General features: G+C 47.0%; 1 long non-coding RNA gene across 1 annotated transcript; it reads left to right on the top strand.

Moving 5' to 3' along the window:
• The first annotated feature begins 583 nt into the window (after positions 1 to 583).
• On the top strand, positions 584 to 6,673 carry LOC123328275. The gene is made up of 3 exons (XR_006543120.2): positions 584 to 980; positions 2,328 to 2,456; positions 6,385 to 6,673. It is a non-coding gene; the product is annotated as an uncharacterized LOC123328275 (long non-coding RNA).
• The last annotated feature ends 13,272 nt before the right edge of the window (positions 6,674 to 19,945 follow it).

Genomic DNA, 19,945 nt, shown 5'->3' on the forward strand with positions numbered 1-19,945 from the left:
TCAATTCCAAATCAAGAAAAACACACTCCATTTCCCAAGCCATGCTATCAGATAAGCACAGAAGAGGTAATATTGGTAGCAACTGCCAAGAAACATGTTGGAGTGAGACGTGTGAGGCTGCTGGTGTAACACTGAAAAATAGAGCCTTCTACAACCCACTCCAGTGTTCTTGCCTGGAGAATCCCAGGGACGGGGAACCTGGTGGGCTGCCGTCTATGGGGTTGTACAGAGTCGGATACGACTGAAGCAACTTAGCAACTTAGCAGCAGCATGCTAAACCTGAAACTCCAGTACTTTGGCCACCTCATGCGAAGAGTTGACTCATTGGAAAAGACTCTGATGCTGGGAGGGATTGGGGGCAGGAGGAGAAGGGGACGACAGAGGATGAGATGGCTGGATGGCATCACTGACTCGATGGATGTGAGTCTCAGTGAACTCTGGGAGTTGGTGATGGACAGGGAGGCCTGGCGTGCTGCAGTTCATGGGGTCACAAAGAGTTGGACACGACTGAGTGACTGAACTGAACTGATGCATTCCCTTTTCCTTTCTCCCCACCTGCTGTTTAGGGCATCTCATTCATTCATTCAAGCGCCTTTTAAGGCTCCCACTCTAGCCCTGTTTTGAAAACTACAGTGAGATTTCATGTCAAACAAGGTACGTTCCTGCCCTCCCATGGTTGACGAGCAGCGGCCGAGCAGCTGGAGTTCTTTCTGGCGTTTCGGGGAAGGACAGCGTTTGGGCGGCACTGGCCCCACCTCCTCCCAGTTCTGCGGGCAGCCCCGGCCCTGGAGCAGGCTGCCCAGGCTCGACGCTCAGCTCGTCACTCACAAGTGTCAGACCCAGGCATGTTATTGGTCCTCGGCAAGACTCATTTTTCTCATCCAAAATGGAAATCCTAAAAAAGCCTACCTAATACGACTGTCACAAGGATTAAAAAAAGATTCGGTTTGTAAAGTGTCTACATCAAGGCCTGGCACATGGTAAGGACTCAGTTCATTTCTGTTATTATCATAAATGCCTCGGCTTCCTGCCAAGAATCATTTTCTATGTGATGCCATGTGTGGGGCAATAACTTGGCTGCTGCAGGGAGACCCAAAGGTGGGCACTGCCTTCTAGCAGGTAATGTATACACAGATAACCATCGGTAAGGAGGCTGTGCTCAAGCCTGCCAGCTGACAGAATGCTAGAATTTGTAGTAGCCGCACCCACGGGAGGCTCAGAGCACAGTAGTTGTGGCACATGGGCTTAGCGGGGTCTTAGTTCCCTGATCAAGGGTTGAACCCGGGTCCCCTGCATTGGCGGGAGGATTCTTAACCACAGGACCACTAGGGAAGCCCCAGGACCTGAGATCTTTGCTGGCTGTCGTTGGCTGGAGGCCTCCATCACGTCCCTGCCACGTGGGCCTCTCCAACCTGGCGGTTTGCCTTATCAAGGCACACGACCCAAGCATGCAATAGACGGAGTGTACTAGCAAAACGGAAGCCATAATCTTGGGTAGCCTAATCACAAAGTGTAATAGTCTGCTCAGCGCAGTGAGGGAAGCAAAAGTCTCCATAGCAACCATCTCTCTGAAGCTCTGAACGTCCATGTGAGGTGCCCCTCATCAACATACTTGGGGTCCCAACTCCTCAATGTCTCCCTAGCAGTTTCCTCAGAGGTAGATTCTGGGAGAAGACAGGCGCGCAACTTATTTTACTGTCTTGTCAGCGACCAGAAGCGCTGTGTCAGTCCTCCATGTATGAACCTTGGCTCCTTGGGCACCTGAGGCACTGGGTCTAAACCCCGTGAAGTCCGCCTTACTGGTTCAGTGTGCCCATTCCCCAGTTTCTCCAGGCTCTGCTCCAGACTTTGCTCTGTAATTCTCTTTGGGGCACCTGGGTCCCCTGGAGCCACTTCATTCAGAAGCTTCCAGAATCAAAACAGCCAAGAAAGTTACAAATCTACATGGTTGGAGAAGGAAGTGGCAACCCACTCCCAGATTCTCGTCTGGAGAATCCCAGGGACAGAGGAGCCTGGCGGGCCACAGTCCCCAGGGGCGCAGAGAGTCGGCGCGCGGGAGCCGGCACACAACACAGCACAGCGGCCTGTCGCCCGTGACCGACGGGCGGGGGATGTGAAAAGCTAGCCCCTTATTTTCCAGCGGGGTAAACTCTGCTGAGCAGCTTATTCTCTACAGCTCCTCAGGGGTTCACGTTGAGTCTGGAACTTTCCATGAAATCACAACCTTCCCTGGTTAATTTTTGCTCCGTATCCTGCGTTTCCTACTCCCTAATTTCTCTTGGGGCAATGTGCTTAATAAATTATTCACACACAAACCATCTCTGCAGGGTCTGTGTCTGGGGAACCTGCCTAAGACAGACGGTGCCATAAGTAGTCCCAGGAAGCTGGCGAAGACAGGATTCTGGGTGCAGCTCATTTACCAGCAAGATGGAAGATGGGGACCCCCATCTGTGGTGGTAGGTGGCCTTCTGTATCTTTTTTCTCTGTCTGTTAGAAAATCAGCATACCTTTATTTTATAAGAGAAAATTGCATATAATAATTTATCTCATTTATCTAATTTATCTCATATAATAATGCATCTCATCTTACTCACATTTAAGGACATTTGTGGGCTTCCCAGGTGGCGCTAGTGGTAAAGAACCCGCCTGCCAATGCAGGAGACCTAAGAAACAAGGGTTCGATCCCCGGAGTCAGGAAGATCCCCTGGAGGAGTGCTTAGCAGCCCACTCCGGTGCTCTTGCCTGGAGAAGCCCAGGGACAGAGGAGCCTGGCGGGCCACAGTCCCTGGGGTCGCACAGAATCGGAGACGACGGCAGCGACAGCCCAGCACAGCAGGGGCGTATATACAAACAGGCCTCTAGGTAGCCGCAGTGCGCGACGAAGCGTCAAGAAAGCGAATTCTGTGTCGCGCATTCATCGCGGCACTCCATACCTGTATCACTGCAGTGACTAAGACTCACTCTTGGTGAGCAGTGATGGGATGTAGCTGAAAGTCGTCCTGGCTTGTGCAGTATCCCTAGCTTTTGAGAAATGACAATCCTAAGGACTATGTAATCAGGTGGCATTGCACTTGAGCAGATCCAGAGCACTCTAGTAAACTGCACAGAGTAGGAACCAGAGTCTGCAGTTATCCACCAACCAAGATATCTTCATCAGCTCACACCCAGGTCCTCGTGGACGGGGCTCCCCATGACCAGCTGATGGAGGAAAGATCCCCAGTTTGGTTCACTAATGGACTGACTCAGCACCGTCAGCTCAGTTCACTTCAGTTGCCCAGCTGGGTCTGACTCTTTGCGACCCTATGGACGGCACACGCCAGGCCTCCCTGTCCACCAGCAGCTCCCGGAGCTTGCTTAAACTCATGTCCATTGAGTCGGTGATGGATCACCGACTCAGTCCTATACATTGGCATCAACCGAAAATGGCCAGCTGCACTGGAGTCCCCCCCAGAGGTGGCTCTGATGAGACCAATGAGGTTTAATCTTTGTAATAGGCAGAGCTCTGGGCATTGGACCTGGTGATCCAATCTGTGTGGAGAGAGAGGTGTTACAGGGTAAAGATACAGAGGACTCACGGGCAATGGAAACTGCCTCCACTGGGGGTCGTGGGGCTGGAAGGTGTGCAACTGGAAGACGGGGTACACGGAAGTTTGGGGGAAGAGGCCGTGCGGAGTGAAGACCTGCATCTCGTACACTGATGCCCGCCAATGGGCATACACTGCAGAAGAGGCATGAAGAAACGGGCAGGCATGCTGGCTCATCAGATAGGTGTCAGCCAGCATGTGCTGTCCGCGACCTCAGTCCTATAAAGGCGAGTCCCATAAAGGCTCGCGGATGTAATAGCCACGGTAACACAAATGGAGGCCATATACACGTGAGTCCAAAAGCCTGGGCACCTTGTCACTACAGCTGATGTAGCTGTTGCCACTGCCGAATGTCTGACCTGCCAGAGACTGACTCTGTGTCCCCTCTATAGGGCCATTTCTTGAGGAGACCAACCAGAGTCTTGTGTGTGTGGTCAGTTGCTCAGTTGTGTTCAACTCTTTGCTACCCCATGGACTGTAGCCTGCCAGGCTCCTGTGTCCAAGGGATTTCCCAGGCAAGAATAATGGAGTGGGTAGCCATTCTCTTCTCCAGGGGATCTTCCCAACCCAGGGATCAAACCCATGTCTCTTGCATCTCCTGCACTGGCAAGACGATTCCTTCCCACTGTGCCACCTGGGAAGCCAAACCAGAGTCTTTCTGGTAAGTTAGTTATGTAGGATCCCTTTCACCCTCGCAATGGGAGCATTTTGTTCTGACTGAGACTGATACAAACTCATGGTATGAATTTGCTTTTCCTGACCACAGTGCTTTGGCAAGAGTCACTATGTGAAGTCTCAGAATGTCCGATTTATAAACACAGAATCCCACAAAATATCTTTTTTTTTTTTTTTGCCCCAAAGAAAGCTATTCTAGTGGGCAAATGACAAGGGGATCCACGGATGGCACAACATACACACCATTCTAACATATACTGTACCCACCTTCTGAGGGCAGAGGAAGGCACCGACTGAGAAGTGGCACCCTGTGAGGTTGGGGCACCAACCTGCAGGTCACCGCATGTGCCTTAAACCAATAGCCTTTCTATTTTGCTGTGTCTCCAGGGAGTTGAATACATGAGTCTGGTAACCGAGGAGTGGAAAGAGGAGCAGCCTGGCTCGCTGCCACTTCTGGTGACCCGCTTGGGGAATGCAGCCTTCCTGTCTTCACAACTCTAAGGCTCTAGCGGTTGTAGCTCCTAGAGGGAGAGAACTGCACACTAAGCTTAAAGCTACCACTGCAGTCCGACCACTTTGGATTCAGTGTGGGCAAAGAAAGCTATGATCACACTGGCTGCGGTAACTGACCCTGATCATCTCAAGAAGGCAGGGCTGCCTGCTACTTACCTGGGGAAGAATACGTCTGACACTCAGCTGACCCACTGGACTCTCTCTCTTTCCCAGTTTTATCTGCAAACAGGCAATTGTGCCAACCACTGCCTGATAAAGACCTGGTGGCAGGGAGCTCAGGTCACTCAAGGATGAAGATTTGGGTCACTCCCCCAAGTAAACCCTAGATGGGCAGAAGGGCTAGTTGAAGATTGAAAGGAGCCTAGAATGGATGGTAGAGACGAGAGGTGATGGATATTAGTTTCAATCTTGGGGCCAGGGGCAGCAGCAAGGGCTGTGCTTTGTCCCACTAGATTTGCGACCAGTTAGAATCTTGAAAAGACTGTGACAAGACCGAGACGTAACGTGAGGACATATGAATCTGAGTGTTACAGGGGTGGGCTGTGGTGGATGCTTCTGGCGCTCTGCCCAGATCGGTTCAGAGCCTCTTCACTGGTCCACTGCACCCTTCCCCCAGCTTCTGGGCACTTCTCTCCTGATGGCTCACACCTCCAACCTTAATCTACCATGGCCACTGCACTCAGGCTCACTCTAGAACCAAAAGTGCTCCTCAGACCAAGGAATTCTCCAGGCAACAATACTGGAGTAGGTGGCATTCCCTTCTCCAGGGGATCTTCCCAACCCAGGGATCAAACCCCAGTCTCCTGCATTGCAGAGATTCTTTACTGTCTGAGCCACAGAATCCCAGCTCCCTTCCTTCAAGATGGGATCAGTTCACTGTGTAATTTGTACTCCAGAGCTGCCTTCAGATCCAGCTGAGGCTTAAGCTGCCACCTTGCTTGCCTTAGTCTCCTGCCCTATTTTGCTTCCCTTCCTAGTTTCTCTTGGAAGCATGTCCTTAAAAACTACTTGCAAAGAAATCCTTGACAAAACAAGACAGTTCTCTGCTGCTGCTGCCAAGTCGCTTGTCGTGTCTGACTCTGTGTGACCCCATAGACGGCAGCCCACCAGGCTCCCCCGTCCCTGGGATTCTCCAGGCAAGAACACTGGAGTGGGTTGCCATTTCCTTCTCCAATGCATGAAAGTGAAAAGTGAAAGCGAAGTCGCTCAGTCGTGTCCAATTCTTTGCGACTCCATGGACTGCAGCCTACCAGGCTCCTCCGTCCATGGGATTTTCCAGGCAAGAGTACTGGAGTGGGGTCCCATTGCCTTCTCCGAGACAGTTCCCTAGTAGCACATAAACTCTATGTGAACACTGTTTAGGAAAAAAAAGTTTATAAATCTCCTACTGTATCTAGCCTAGCATGGGATACCTACCAGAAGTCCATCTGGGGTTTGGCAAATTCTTTAAGATTTTCTTCCTCTAGTAAGAATCTTGAGGATCCTAAGTGGCGATTGCATTAGTATAGTACAGACAGGAACATCTGTAAATTATCAGTGATACATCAATGTAAAACACATGTCCCCGGTTTTTTGGACAACTCTGATTTCAGTTTTCCAATCTCCCTGTCAGACCATTTCCAGACAGCATGTCCCAGTCGGTGTGGTGTTTGGACAGCAAAGGATAACGTGCTAGCCAAGAGGCAGCTGCAGGAGGACACTTAAGCATTATAAAAAAGCAGGGACCTGAAGTTAGCAAGCCTGGACCTCAAATCCTAGCTGCACCCCAGCCAGCTCTTCAACATTGGCCACGTTTTATCCCTGTCCGGACCAAGTTGCTGCTGCTGCTAAGTCACTTCAGTTGTGTCCAACTCTGTGTGACCCCACAGACAGCAGCCCACCAGGCTCCCTCGTCCCTGGGATTCTCCAGGCAAGAACACTGGAGTGGGTTGCCATTTCCTTCTCCAATGCATGAAAGTGAAAAGTGAAAGGGAAGTCGCTCAGTTGTGTCCGACTCTTCGCGACCCCATGGAATGCAGCCCACCAGGCTCCTCCGTCCATGGGATTTGCCAGGCACGAGTACTGGAGTGGGGTGCCATTGCCTTTCCTAGCTCCTATTTCCCAAGGCTGAAAATGAGTCCATGTAGGCAGAGTACTTAGCACTGCTCCTTGACCTAGTAAAGCTCAAACGTGGTTCCTTCTGGAAGGGCAAGAAGAGCAGATGAAGCGTCCCCAGTGGGGCTCGGGGACGTAGCAGCCGTTACGGAGCCAGACGGGGGAGAGGCCGAAGCGTTTGCGTTCCCTTTGGCCCCCCAAGCACAGGACACAATACTTTCCCAAGCAATCGGCAGGCGGACGTCATCCCGGCCGGAAGGACCGGCGGCCTCAGAGGAGAAAGGCCACGAGACACCGGACCGCCACGCGGCTCCACCGTCCACCGCCCCCTAGTCTGGGCTGAGATAGATAGGCGAGGTGCGGCCGCAGGATCCCAGGCCGCGGAGGCGGACGCCCGCCGCCGGTTTCCTAGCAACGTCAGCCCCGCCCCCCCGGCCTGGCGTGGCAGGGGCGGGGCCAGGCGCCGCCGTTGCCATGGTAACGCGTCCGCCACGCCCGACGCCGGCGGCGCCTGCAGGAGGCCGGCGCTCCCGGCCCAGCGTGGACATCCGGGCGGCGTCCCCTCCCGCCACCGCGGCACTCGCTCCGGCCCGGGGGACCCACGCTGTCGGCCACCTTGGCCGGCCCCACGAAGCCGGCCTCTATCCCGACATGCTCCCGCGCCGCCAGGGCCCGCTGAAGGCCTAGAGACTTTCCAGCCCGTCTCGTGGGCTCGGGGTCGGTCCTCCGGGCCGGGTCTAGGCAGGAAGAACCTGTTTGGTTCTGAAGTTTGGCAGGACCTTTTTCCCCCCAACCTGCGCAAGAGGCACGCACACACACGGCCTAGGGTCCCGTCCTTTCCCTTGAGTGTTGCACCTGAAGGGTCTTTCATCTTGTAAAGAGAACATGCAGAAAACATGGTTTCCAAAACCAGCCTTTTAAAACCACCCTGCCAATAAGGATCATATTTCACGAAGGCCATCTTAAGTTGAAAATGCTCACGCCTGAAAGGAGAGTCCGGACTCCGGACGTGAATTTGCATTCTTCTCAGTCCCACCCTGCCTTGAGCTGTGTTTGGAGAATTCACTTGTGGGGTATTAAATTTAAACGTATACGCCTCTAGCTAGTATTCTGTATTATGACTGCTCTGTTAAAGGCACAGAGACAAAGCCCCACGACTTTCAGTCATCCTCTGGCTTGAGTATTTTTAACAGAGGCGGAGGTAGTCACGTGTTTGTGAGTTTAATCAAATTGACAAGGGCTGTGAGCGAGAAAGGCTTGCTATGTAATGCTAAGACTGCATTAGGTACAGAAAGATGCGTTTTCGTTGGACTTCACTTGAATGCGAGCTTTTCAAATGGAATCTTCTCTTGCATGTATTTTTCTCAATCTCCTGCCAGCGGAAAATTTAAATCAAAATTCTGTTTCTTACAATCGTTTCTATGGTAAATGCGTCGAGGCTGAGATGATGCATTGTCTTGACCAACAAGAAGACGCGCAGCAATCACTGTGAATTGAACACCTTGCTGATTGAGCAACACTTGAACCTGGAGGCAAGAACTACCATAATCGCAGAAGAATCCTCCACGGTGTATTCACAAGCATGTTCACAGCTGACGTTTTTCCACTCTAATGGATCATTCACTGGGAACTTTTTTATCCTTCATTTTGCCAGACGATTTAGTCTCTTAGGAAACCACTTTTACCTACTTTTTAGTTTGAAAATGTAATAATTTCACAATTTGTATGGAAAAACAAAAAACCTCGAATAGCCAAAGCGATCTTGAGAAAGAAGAATGGAACTGGAGGAATCAACCTACCTGACTTCAGGCTCTACTACAAAGCCACAGTTATCAAGACAGTATGGTACTGGCACAAAGACAGAAATATAGATCAATGGAACAAAATAGAAAGCCCAGAGATAAATCCACGCACATATGGACACCTTATCTTTGACAAAGGAGGCAAGAATATACAATGGATTAAAGACAATCTCTTTAACAAGTGGTGCTGGGAACTCTGGTCAACCACTTGTAAAAGAATGAAACTAGAACACTTTCTAACACCATACACAAAAATAAACTCAAAATGGATTAAAGATCTCAACGTAAGACCAGAAACTATAAAACTCCTAGAGGAGAACATAGGCAAAACACTCTCTGACATACATCACAGCAGGATCCTCTATGACCCACCTCCCAGAATATTGGAAATAAAAGCAAAAATAAACAAATGGGACCTAATTAACCTTAAAAGCTTCTGCACATCAAAGGAAACTATTAGCAAGGTGAAAAGACAGCCTTCAGAATGGGAGAAGATAATAGCAAATGAAGCAACTGACAAACAACTAATCTCGAGAATATACAAGCAACTCCTACAGCTCAACTCCAGAAAAATCAATGACCCAATCAAAAAATGGGCCAAAGAACTAAATAGACATTTCTCCAAAGAAGACATACAGATGGCTAACATCTTTTCATGAAGATGCTCAACATCACTCATTATCAGAGAAATGCAAATCAAAACCACTATGAGATACCATTTCACACCAGTCAGAATGGCTGCGATCCAAAAGTCTACAAGTAATAAATGCTGGAGAGGGTGTGGAGAAAAGGGAACCCTCTTACACTGTTGGTGGGAATGCAAACTAGTACAGCCACTATGGAGAACAGTGTGGAGATTCCTTAAAAAACTGGAAATAGACCTGCCTTATGATCCAGCAATCCCACTGCTGGGCATACACACTGAGGAAACCAGAAGGGAAAGAGACACGAGTACCCCAATGTTCATCGCAGCACTGTTTATAATAGCCAGGACATGGAAGCAACCTAGATGTCCATCAGCAGATGAATGGATAAGAAAGCTGTGGTACATATACACAATGGAGTATTATTAAGCCATTAAAAAGAATACATTTGAAGCAGTTCTAATGAGGTGGATGAAACTGGAGCCTATTATACAGAGTGAAGTAAGCCAGAAAGAAAAACACCAATACAGTATACTAACGCATATATATGGAATTTAGAAAGATGGTAACAATAACCCTGTGTACGAGACAGCAAAAGAGACACTGATGTATAGAACAGTCTTATGGACTCTGTGGGAGAGGGAGAGGGTGGGAAGATTTGGGAGAATGGAATTGAAACATGTAAAATATCATGTATGAAATGAGTTGCCAGTCCAGGTTCGATGCACAATACTGGATGCTTGGGGCTGGTGCACTGGGACGACCCAGAGGGATGGAATGGGGAGGGAGGAGGGAGGGTTCAGGATGGGGAACACATGTATACCTGTGGCGGATTCATTTTGATATTTGGCAAAACTAATACAGTTATGTAAAGTTTAAAAATAAAATAAAAATTAAAAAAAAAAAAAAGAAAATGTAACTGTGGTTGGGCAAATGATCATATATATGAATGTGTGTGCTTGTATATTTCCCCCCCAGTATCAAAACAGAACCTTTATTTTGCATTCAGAAAGCTAAATCAAGCACCAGAAAATAATAGTTTTATGTCTAGCACTAACTGGAGGAAAAGGGGGATGTGTGAAAAACAGGAGGTATAAAGTTGGAGAAAAAACGGATGTACATAATGACTTTTTTTGTGCATGAGGTGAATTGCTAAATCTGCTTCAGATTTGGTAGTTTAAATGTTAGAATAGTAGAAAACAAAAACTATATTTTTTAGTAAAATATTAGCACTTGCAAACATTAATTTTTATATGGTAATTTTCATAATGTCTGATTATGCACATTCATTACCCAGAAGTTCTTTTCACAGAAGTCAGGAAGCAACAGTTAGAACTGGACATGGAACAACAGACTGGTTCCAAATAGGAAAAGGAGTACGTCAAGGCTGTATATTGTCACCCTGCTTATTTAACTTCTATGCAGAGTACACCATGAGAAACGCTGGGCTGGAAGAAGCACAAGCTGGAATCAAGATTGCCGAGAGACATATCAATAACCTCAGATATGCAGATGACACCACCCTTATGGCAGAAAGTGAAGAGGAACTCAAAAGCCTCTTGATCAAAGTGAAAGAGGAGAGTGAAAAGGTTGGCTTAAGGCTCAACATTCAGAAAACTAAGATCATGGCATCCGGTCCCATCACTTCATGGGAAATAGATGGGGAAACAGTGGAAACAGTGGCTGACTTTATTTTTCTGGGCTCCAAAATCACTGCAGATGGTGATTGCAGCCATGAAATTAAAAGACACTTACTCCTTGGAAGGAAAGTTATGACCAACCCAGACAGAGTTCAAAAGCAGAGTATTCAAAAGCAGAGACATTACTTTGCCAGCAAAGGTCTGTCTAGTCAAGGCTATGGTTTTTCCAGTAGTCATGTATGGATGTGAGAGTTGGACTATAAAGAAAGCTGAGCACCAAAGAATTGATGCTTTTGAACTGTGGTGTTGGAGAAAACTCTTGAGAGTCCCTTGGACTGCAAGGAGATCCAACCAGTCCATCCTAAAGGAGATCAGTCCTGAGCATTCATTGGAAGGACTGATGCTGAAGCTGAAACTCCAATACTTTGGCCACCTCATTCAAAGAGCTGACTCATTTGAAAAGACCCTGATGCTGGGAAAGATTGAAGGTGGGAGAAGAAGGGGATGACAGAGGATGAGATGGTTGGCTGGCATCACCGACTCAATGGACATGGGTTTGGGTAGACTCCAGCAGTTGGTAATGAACAGGGAGGCCTGGCGAGGCCCTGCGGTTCATGGGGTCGCAAAGAATCGAACACGACTGAGCGACTGAACTGAACTGATCCTTCATTATGAGCTTAGACCAACATGATCAAGATACTGGTGAGGATGCACATATGCCTGGTGTGGCAAATAGAACTGATCAGCTGAGCCATGTAATTGGATGGTTGTTCTCAGTAGGTAAGTAGAAGTTTGGTTATACCCATGAGTTAGCCCAACATTCATTCAGAATTCACGGACCATTTTGGAGAGTTAACTGCATTTTATTAAGAATATGTGAGTGTTGAGAATCTCACTAGATTTTCTGCAGCGTTTCCTAATGTGAAAATGATCTCCGTATGGGCATTCCAGTTAGTTTCCAGTGTTACAAGGTTTCTACCTTTTTATTCATGGTTATTGTTTCCTTAGGAACGTAATATTTGTCAAACACAGGATCCATTTTGCATGCTCACCTTTCTTTTCCAGATAATCAGTGACGTTAAGCTTTGAGTATCTTAGCCTTATTACTGGCTACCAGTCTCTTATCTAATGCTGCATTAAACTTGATTTACTACTGCTTTATCTATACTTCTTTAATCTTTTAGAAGCTTATAACATGAGCTCTTTAATAAAACGTTTTATTGTATGAATAAACTAACTTTCTCTACTTTTCAGATTTCTCTACTTTTGCTCACTTACCTATGTACCTTTTCCCTTCTTTAAATATTCATGTTTCCTATAGAGTCCAAAACACTTGTTTCTTTAGAAATGATTGTGTTACCACAAAGCATTCTGGTTTAGTTCCTAACATATGTTTAGATCTCCCAATCTTGGGAAAATACAAATGTATCTGTTGGCGCTGGTGGTAAAGAACATGCCTGCCATTGCAGGAGATGTAAGAGATGTGGGTTCGATCCCTGGGTCAGGAAGACCCCCTGGAGGAGGAAATGACAACCCACTCCAGTATTCTTGCCTGGAGAATCCATGGACAGAGAACCTGGTGCGCTACAGTCCATGGGGTCACAAAGAGTACACGACTGAAGTGTTGCATTGCTAGAAGAGTCCCCCATCTTGAAATCTTCAAATATTTTTTCCCATCCAGCTTCAAGGTCAGCTAATATTCTCTCATCACGCCACAGGATTTGAACAGGTGATGTAGTGTAGTAGTTAGGAGACAAGACTCGCAACTCAGGCTAAGAACCAAGTCCTGGTTCTAATGCTTGCTAGCCATGTGACTTTAATCAAGGTTAAAAAACAAAACAAAACTCAAGGGCTCAGTTTTCTCATCTGTAAAATTGAGATAATAGCAGTTAGTTCATTAAATTTGACTATTTTTAAGAATTAAATAACACAATTCTTGTAAAGCTCTTGGCATGCAGTCAACAATGAATGGTGTTAGTCAGCGGTGGCTGTCCTCGTCAGAGTTATTATCAATATTAAAACATTGTTTCCAGGGTCACCAGTTTACTTAGCCTGAATTAATTTATTAAACTATCCGCAGATAGAATTCTGACAAGAGTGAAACAGACGTTCTGAGTAAGGAGGGCAGGGAGAAGGAGTGGAAGGGAGCAGTCCGGACACGGGCCAGGCGAGTCCCGTCAGCTGGGTTAATTGTTGGCCTCGGTGGCTTCTGGATCTTGCCGACCAGCAGAAACCGCCCTAGACGTCCCCCTGGGTTTGTGCCGGTGCCTCGTAAGAACCTCAATTATCCCCAGAACTCTGCTTCAGGGAAGTCTGAAAACTGAGTCTGCGGTGTTCCCACCTCTGCAGTCAAGGAAGGCATGTGAAAATAAGGTTGGAAAGGCTAAGCCACCTGTCCACTACTCTTCTTCCCAAATGTAAGCCGCCACAGTATAGCAATAATGGAGAATTTCCTGGTGGTCCAGAGGTTAGGACTCTGCGATCTCACTGCTGGAGGCCTGGGTTTATCTCTGGGTGGGGAGTTGAGATCCCATAAGCCCCGCAATGCAGTCAAAAAGAAAAGCGAAGCAGGAGCAACAAAAAACAAATTACGGCCGTGACAGCAGATGCTCCCTGACGACAGTGCCGGTCCCGAAGGAAGGCTGGACTTCCTGTGTCTGTGGGGATGTTTCATTTTGCCTGTAGCCCAAGCACAATCCACCCTTTTTATTTGTTTTAGTATTTATTTCTTTATTTGGCTGTGCTGGGTCTTCGTGGCGGTACACAGGATCTTCGGTTGCAGCGTGTGGTTCTAGTTCCCTGACCAGGGGTCCACCCCAGGCCCCTGCAGTGGGAGCTCGGAGTCTTAGCCACTGGACCACCAGGGACGTCCCCACAATCCAGTATTGATGTTCCACAACCTAAGAGCTGAACTGTCGAGTTAATCATGCCCCAGAAGTGCTCTATAAAACAGTAGGGACAAAGGGAAGGGGGGAAAAGGGAGGTGATTACCATATGTACATGATCCATAACGAGCAAGAAAGGCGTGTGATGGCCATTGTGACCCTGTTTTGCCCTGGTCACAAGTCCAGAGTTGGTGTTCACAGTTTCCTTCTGCCGTGCAGTCCCTGCTCCCTGCAGGTCTGCTCAGTGGACCGGGCTTCCTTGCCCAGTGGCCTGATGTAAACCTTTATTTCCCAGGGGTCTTGAGTTCTAGGCTGGCTGAAAGAAAGTGGAAGTGTTAGTCGCTCAATCGTGTCCGACTCTGTGCAACGCCATGGACTGCAGCCCGCCAGGCTCCTCTGTCCATGGGATTTCCCAGGTGAGAATCCTGGAGTGGGTTGCCATTCCAAGATGGCTGAAATCTTCTCTAACTTTCGCCCCTGGGTGTGGCGGTCCTGGGCGGCGCTCCCCCGGGCGCGGCGGTCCCCCGGGCGTGGCGGTCCTAGGCGGCGCTCCCGAGAATCTGTGGGTCCTCAGTGTGCAGCAGTGACCTTAACCATCCCTGAAAGTAAAGAACTCAACGACGACTGGGTGGGAGTCTCAGCTTCTAGTCCAGTGGAACCACGTGTTCCCTGCTGGAAGAGTTCACAAACCTCCAGATCCACGGCGGCTCCAAGTCCCATGGGGCAAAGAAAAGCTTTTATAGGGGCTTCCCTCGCGGTTCAGTGGTTAAGACTCCTGGCTCCCAGTGCAGGGGGCCTGGGTTTGATCCCTGGTCAGGGAAGTAGGTCCCACATGCCACCACTAAGACCGGTACAAACAAATAAGTAAATAAAAGTACTTTAAAAAAGCTTTTATATAGCATTAGGTTTATTTTTTGCTTTTATTTTTGACACAGTTTTTAAACATTTATGTTTATTTATTTATTTGGCTGCCCTGGATCTTGGTGGTCTTCATTTGTGGCATGTGGGATCTAGTTCTCTGGCCTGGGATCAAACCTGGGCCCCTGAGTCGGGGACATGGACTCGTAGCCACTGGACCACCAGGAAGTCCGTATGTAGCATCAAGTTTCATAATGAGAGGTACTGTCTTCATTTTCAGCCCTTGGTTTCCAGATCTGTGAGATCTGCTGTAGGAGAATCCACACGTGCTCCTACACGGAGAAGGAAAGCCCCCTGCGAGGTATGGCTCCAGCTGCCTCCCCTGGCCATTCCCCTCTCTGCCTGGCAGCCTTCGGAGTGATGGTCACACAGATAGGTCAGTGAGTCGCATGGAGGTCAGCCACCTGCTTTTTTCTAGCAGTGATATTCTTTTCTTGGTCAGAAATCATGTTGTATGGAATATCATGAGAACAAATAGTGCGCTTGATGCGTCCATAAATGGCATTGCTGGCAGAAGAGGAGCCAACCTTTCATACATATATTTTATTTCAAGAAGGAATCTGTTCATATTGGTTCATTTTTGCATAAGAGACTTTAACCTCTTGCTTAGATAGGTCAGTCTTGTTCTCTGAAAAATTATATTGATTTAGGCTTTTGATTTCTCAGTTGAAACCTTTGCACATTTATATAAAGTGTTGAAACATTTAAGGGAACATAATGGTTACAGGATTATAGCAATAGTCGTAAGTTCAGTTCAGTCATCATCAGTTCAGTCGCTTAGTCGTGTCCGACTCTCTGCGACCCCATAGACTGCAGCACACCAGGCCTCTCTGTCCATCGCCAACTCCCGGAGTTTACTTAAACCCATGTCCATTGAGTCAATGATGCCATCCAACCATCCATCCTCTGTCGTCCGCTTCTCCTCCTGCCTTCAGTCTTTCCCAGCATCAGGGTCTTTTCCAAGGAGACAGCTCTTCACATCAGGCAGCCAAAGTATTGGAGTTTCAGCTTCAAAATCAGTCCTTCCATGAATAGTCAGGACTGATATCCTTTAGGATGACTGGTGGTAAGTTACATAAAAATAATATAAATATATGGTTATATTTGGGCTTCCCTGGTGGCTCAGATGGTAAAGAATTTGCAGGTTTGATCCCTGAATTGGGAAGATCCCCTGGAGAAGGAAATGGCAACCCAGTCCAATATTCTTGCCTGGAGAACTCCATGGACAGAGGGGCCTGGCAAGGTACAATCCATCGGGTTGCAAAGAATCAGACATGACTGAGTGACTAGAGCTTTTTATTTCCACTTTCATGGTTATGTTTATAAGATTCAGCATGGTTTATGAGATCTGCAAGAATAATACAAACACATGGAAAGTTGTTTGTTAAGAGAGACACCTGAGTTACATTAAAAGGAAATCTAATACAGAGGTATATACATGTTATTGAAAAGTTGGATGGCATTTTATCTGAATCTATAAAATCTTCCTTAAAAGTGATTGTCAAGATTTGCTCTATATAAAGAATAAGAAGAATAACTTTATATAATGTGTAAAAAGATCTGTACATCAAGCTCAAGAGAGAGACTGGCTATCTTCTGTAAAGGGCCCATGGTAAGTACCTTAGGCTTTGTGAGCCCTATGGTCTTTGCTGCAACTGCTCACCTCTGCTGTTGAAGCACAAAAGCAACCGTAGACCTTGTGTAAAGGAACAGATGTGGCTGGTGTTCCAATAAAACTTTATTTAAAAAAAAAAAAAGCAGCCTTCCAGAGTGGCTGGACTATAGTTTGTCAACCTCTGATCTAAAAGATTGAAGTTTTTTAAATTTGTAAGTCAATAGCTTGCTGTATAATTTCAGAGCTAGAAGGAATCTCAGAAATCATTCCCCTCAGTCCGGTAACTGTTTGCTGAGGAGGTTAAGGAGGATTTGATGGGCCAAGTGACTTGTTCAAGAGCACATTATTAAAAGCACATTTATAACTTAATTCCGTTATAAACTAAAGCACAAAACCAATAATGACGGAGTCTCTGTATTTGTAGAATCTATTTGGTGTGTGTATTCCAAACCTGCTACAAATACCGTGTAACTTGAAGGAGCAGAGAAGTGTTTTACAAGTAAGGATGCACACTGTAGTCTTTTCAAAGTCCGTTACACTGAACCGCTGGGAATTATAAAGGATCACTCATTGCTTTGGGTCCCTTATTTTTCTCACTTGTACTATAATTCCTCTCTCAGTATCCTAGCATTTATCAATAGAAGAAAGTAGTAAACGAATCAACTCTAACATCCTGTTTCAGTGTTTGTCCAGAGAGGCTTTGCCTATTTTGTCTATGACCTTATTTCTTCTCATCAGCTCCCTGTAAGAAATAGCACTGAGGAAGATTGTCTAAGGTATACGTTTTCATGCTGGCATTGAGAAGCATTAATAGGAGTTAAATGTGGAAATCTCAGCATGCTGAGATCAGTTTACAGCTGTAAAATATAATTTCCTTCCAAGCCTTTTCAAATCTGGAACGCTGATAATGGCTCGTTAAACTCAAATATTTATGTCATTTTGATAGTATCAGAAAAAGGAACTTATTTTCATTCTTTATCTTAGTCTTATTACAGAGTTTACAACACAATCCACTGAAACTAGGTTCTCCTCAATCTGGGGAACGGGGGTCTCACACAGACGTGGGCTCGCATGATGACCGTGGATATACTGGGCGAATCCAAGCTTTCCCGCCAAGTTGCATCAGTACTCTCTCTGTGTGGGCTTCCCCGGTACCTCAGAGGTAGAGAATGTGCCTGCAATGCAGAAGATGCGTGCGGCAAACACGGTGTGGACCCCGGGTCTAGAAGATCCCCTGGAGGAGGAAATGGCCACCCACTCCAGCATTGTTGCCTGGGAAATCCCACGGACAAGGAGCCTGGTGGGCTATAGTCCATGGGCTCACGAAAGAGTCAGACCCGACTTAGTGACTAAACAACGTCTATGGTCTGCTATAAAGTTTGGCATCATGCTCATATATTGTGTGCAAGCTGCTTTTGTCACTTCCTAGAGATGTTTTCTCTGATGATGTAATGTTCTTTTCAGCCTGATATTCAATAGCCACATGGTAGTCCACCAGCCACATGGACCGTCATTAATGTACCCACTCTATTGCTGGATGTTTGTGTTTCCAGTTTTCACTGTTACAAATACTGTTGTGATGAATATCCATGGACAGAAATCTTTGTAACCATTTCTGATCATTCGTGTAAACATACATGCCTAGATGTGAAATTGCTGGTCCAAGGAATGCATTTATAGACTCTTTATATAATAGTCATGAGGGTACATTCTGCTGGACTCCGTATGCTGGAGACTGTGCTATGGACAGGGCTTCCCAGGTGGCACTAGTGGGAAAGAACCCGCCTACCAATGTAGGAGACATAAGGTGTATGGGTTTGATCCCTGGGTCAGGAAAATCCCCTGGAGGAGGGCATGGCAACCCATTCCAATATTTGCACCTGGAGAATCCCATAGACAGAGGAGCCTTGTGGGCTAGTCTGTAGGGTGGGCTATGGTCTACAAGCCCACCTTTGCACTACAGTCCAAAGAGTTGGACATGATGGAACTGATTTCACACACACAGAGTTCAGTTCAGTTCAGTCACTCAGTTGTGTCTGACTCTTTGCGACCCCATGAATTGCAGCATGCCAGGCCTCCCTGTCCATCACCAACTCCCAGAGTTCCCTCAAACTCATGTCCATCGAGTCAGTGATGCCATCCATCTCATCCTCTGTTGTCCCCTTCTCCTCCTGCCCTCAATCCCTCCCAGCATCAGAGTCTTTTCCAATGAGTCAACTCTTCACATGAGGTGGCCAAAGTATTGGAGTTTCAGCTTTAGCATCAGTCCTTCCAAAGAACACCCAGGGCTGATCTCTTTTAGAATGGACTGGTTGGATCTCCTTGCAGTCCAAGGGACTCTCAAGAGTCTTCTCCAACACCACAGTTCAAAGGCAACAGTTCTTCGGTGCTCAGCTTTCTTCACAGTCCAACTCTCACATCCATACATGACCACAGGAAAAACCATAGCCTTGACTAGACGGACCTTTGTTGGCAGAGTAATGTCTCTGCTTTTGAATATGCTATCTAGGTTGGTCATAACTTTCCATCCAAGGAGTAAGCATGTTTTAATTTCATGGCTGCAATCACCATCTGCAGTCATTTTGGAGCCCCCCAAAATAAAGTCTGACACTGTTTCCACTGTTTCCCCATCTATTTCCCATGAAGTGATGGGACCAGATGCCATGATCTTAGTTTGGTGAATGTTGAGCTTTAAGCCAATTTTTTTCACTCTCCTCTTTCACTTTCATCAAGAGGCTTTTTAGTTCCTCTTCACTTTCTGCCATAAGGGTGGTGTCATCTGCATAGCTGAGGTTATTGATATTTCTCCCGGCAATCTTGATTCCAGCTTGTGCTTCTTCCAGCCCAGCGTTTCTCATGATGTACTCTGCATAGAAGTTAAATAAGCAGGGTGAAAATATACAGCCTTGACGTACTCCTTTTCCTATTTGGAACCAGTCTGTTGTTCCATGTCCAGTTCTAACTGTTGCTTCCTGACCTGCATATAGGTTTCTCAAGAGGCAGGTCAGGTGGTCTGGTATTCCCATCTCTTTCAGAATTGTCCACAGTTTATTGTGATCCACACAGTCAAAGGTTTTTGCGTAGTCAATAAAGCAGAAATAGATGTTTTTCTGGAACTGTCTTGCTTTTTTGATGATCCAGTGGATGTTGGCAATTTGATCTCTGGTTTCTCTGCCTTTTCTAAAACCAGCTTGAACATCTGGAAGTTCATGGTTCATGTATTGCTGAAGCCTGGCTTGGAGAATTTTGAGCATTACTTTACTAGCGTGTGAGATGAGTGCAATTGTGTGGTCATCTGAGCTTTCTTTGGCATTGCCTTTCTTTGGCATTGAAATAAAAACTGACCTTTTCCAGTCCTGTGGCCACTGCTGAGTTTTCCAATCTTCCCAACCCAGGAATTGAACCTGGGTCTCCTGCATTGCAGGCAGATGATTTACCAACTGAGCTATGTGGGAAGCCCCCCACCCCCGCTGCCCCCTGGCCACACACACACCCCTAATTAGCTATGCAATGTCAGGGGGAAAATATCACTGCAGAATCGTGAGTCTGCATTTCCTCTTGTGGAAAACTGGACG

This window comes from Bubalus bubalis, chromosome 11 (genome assembly GCF_019923935.1).
Source record: "Bubalus bubalis isolate 160015118507 breed Murrah chromosome 11, NDDB_SH_1, whole genome shotgun sequence".
Classification (NCBI taxonomy): domain Eukaryota; kingdom Metazoa; phylum Chordata; class Mammalia; order Artiodactyla; family Bovidae; genus Bubalus; species Bubalus bubalis.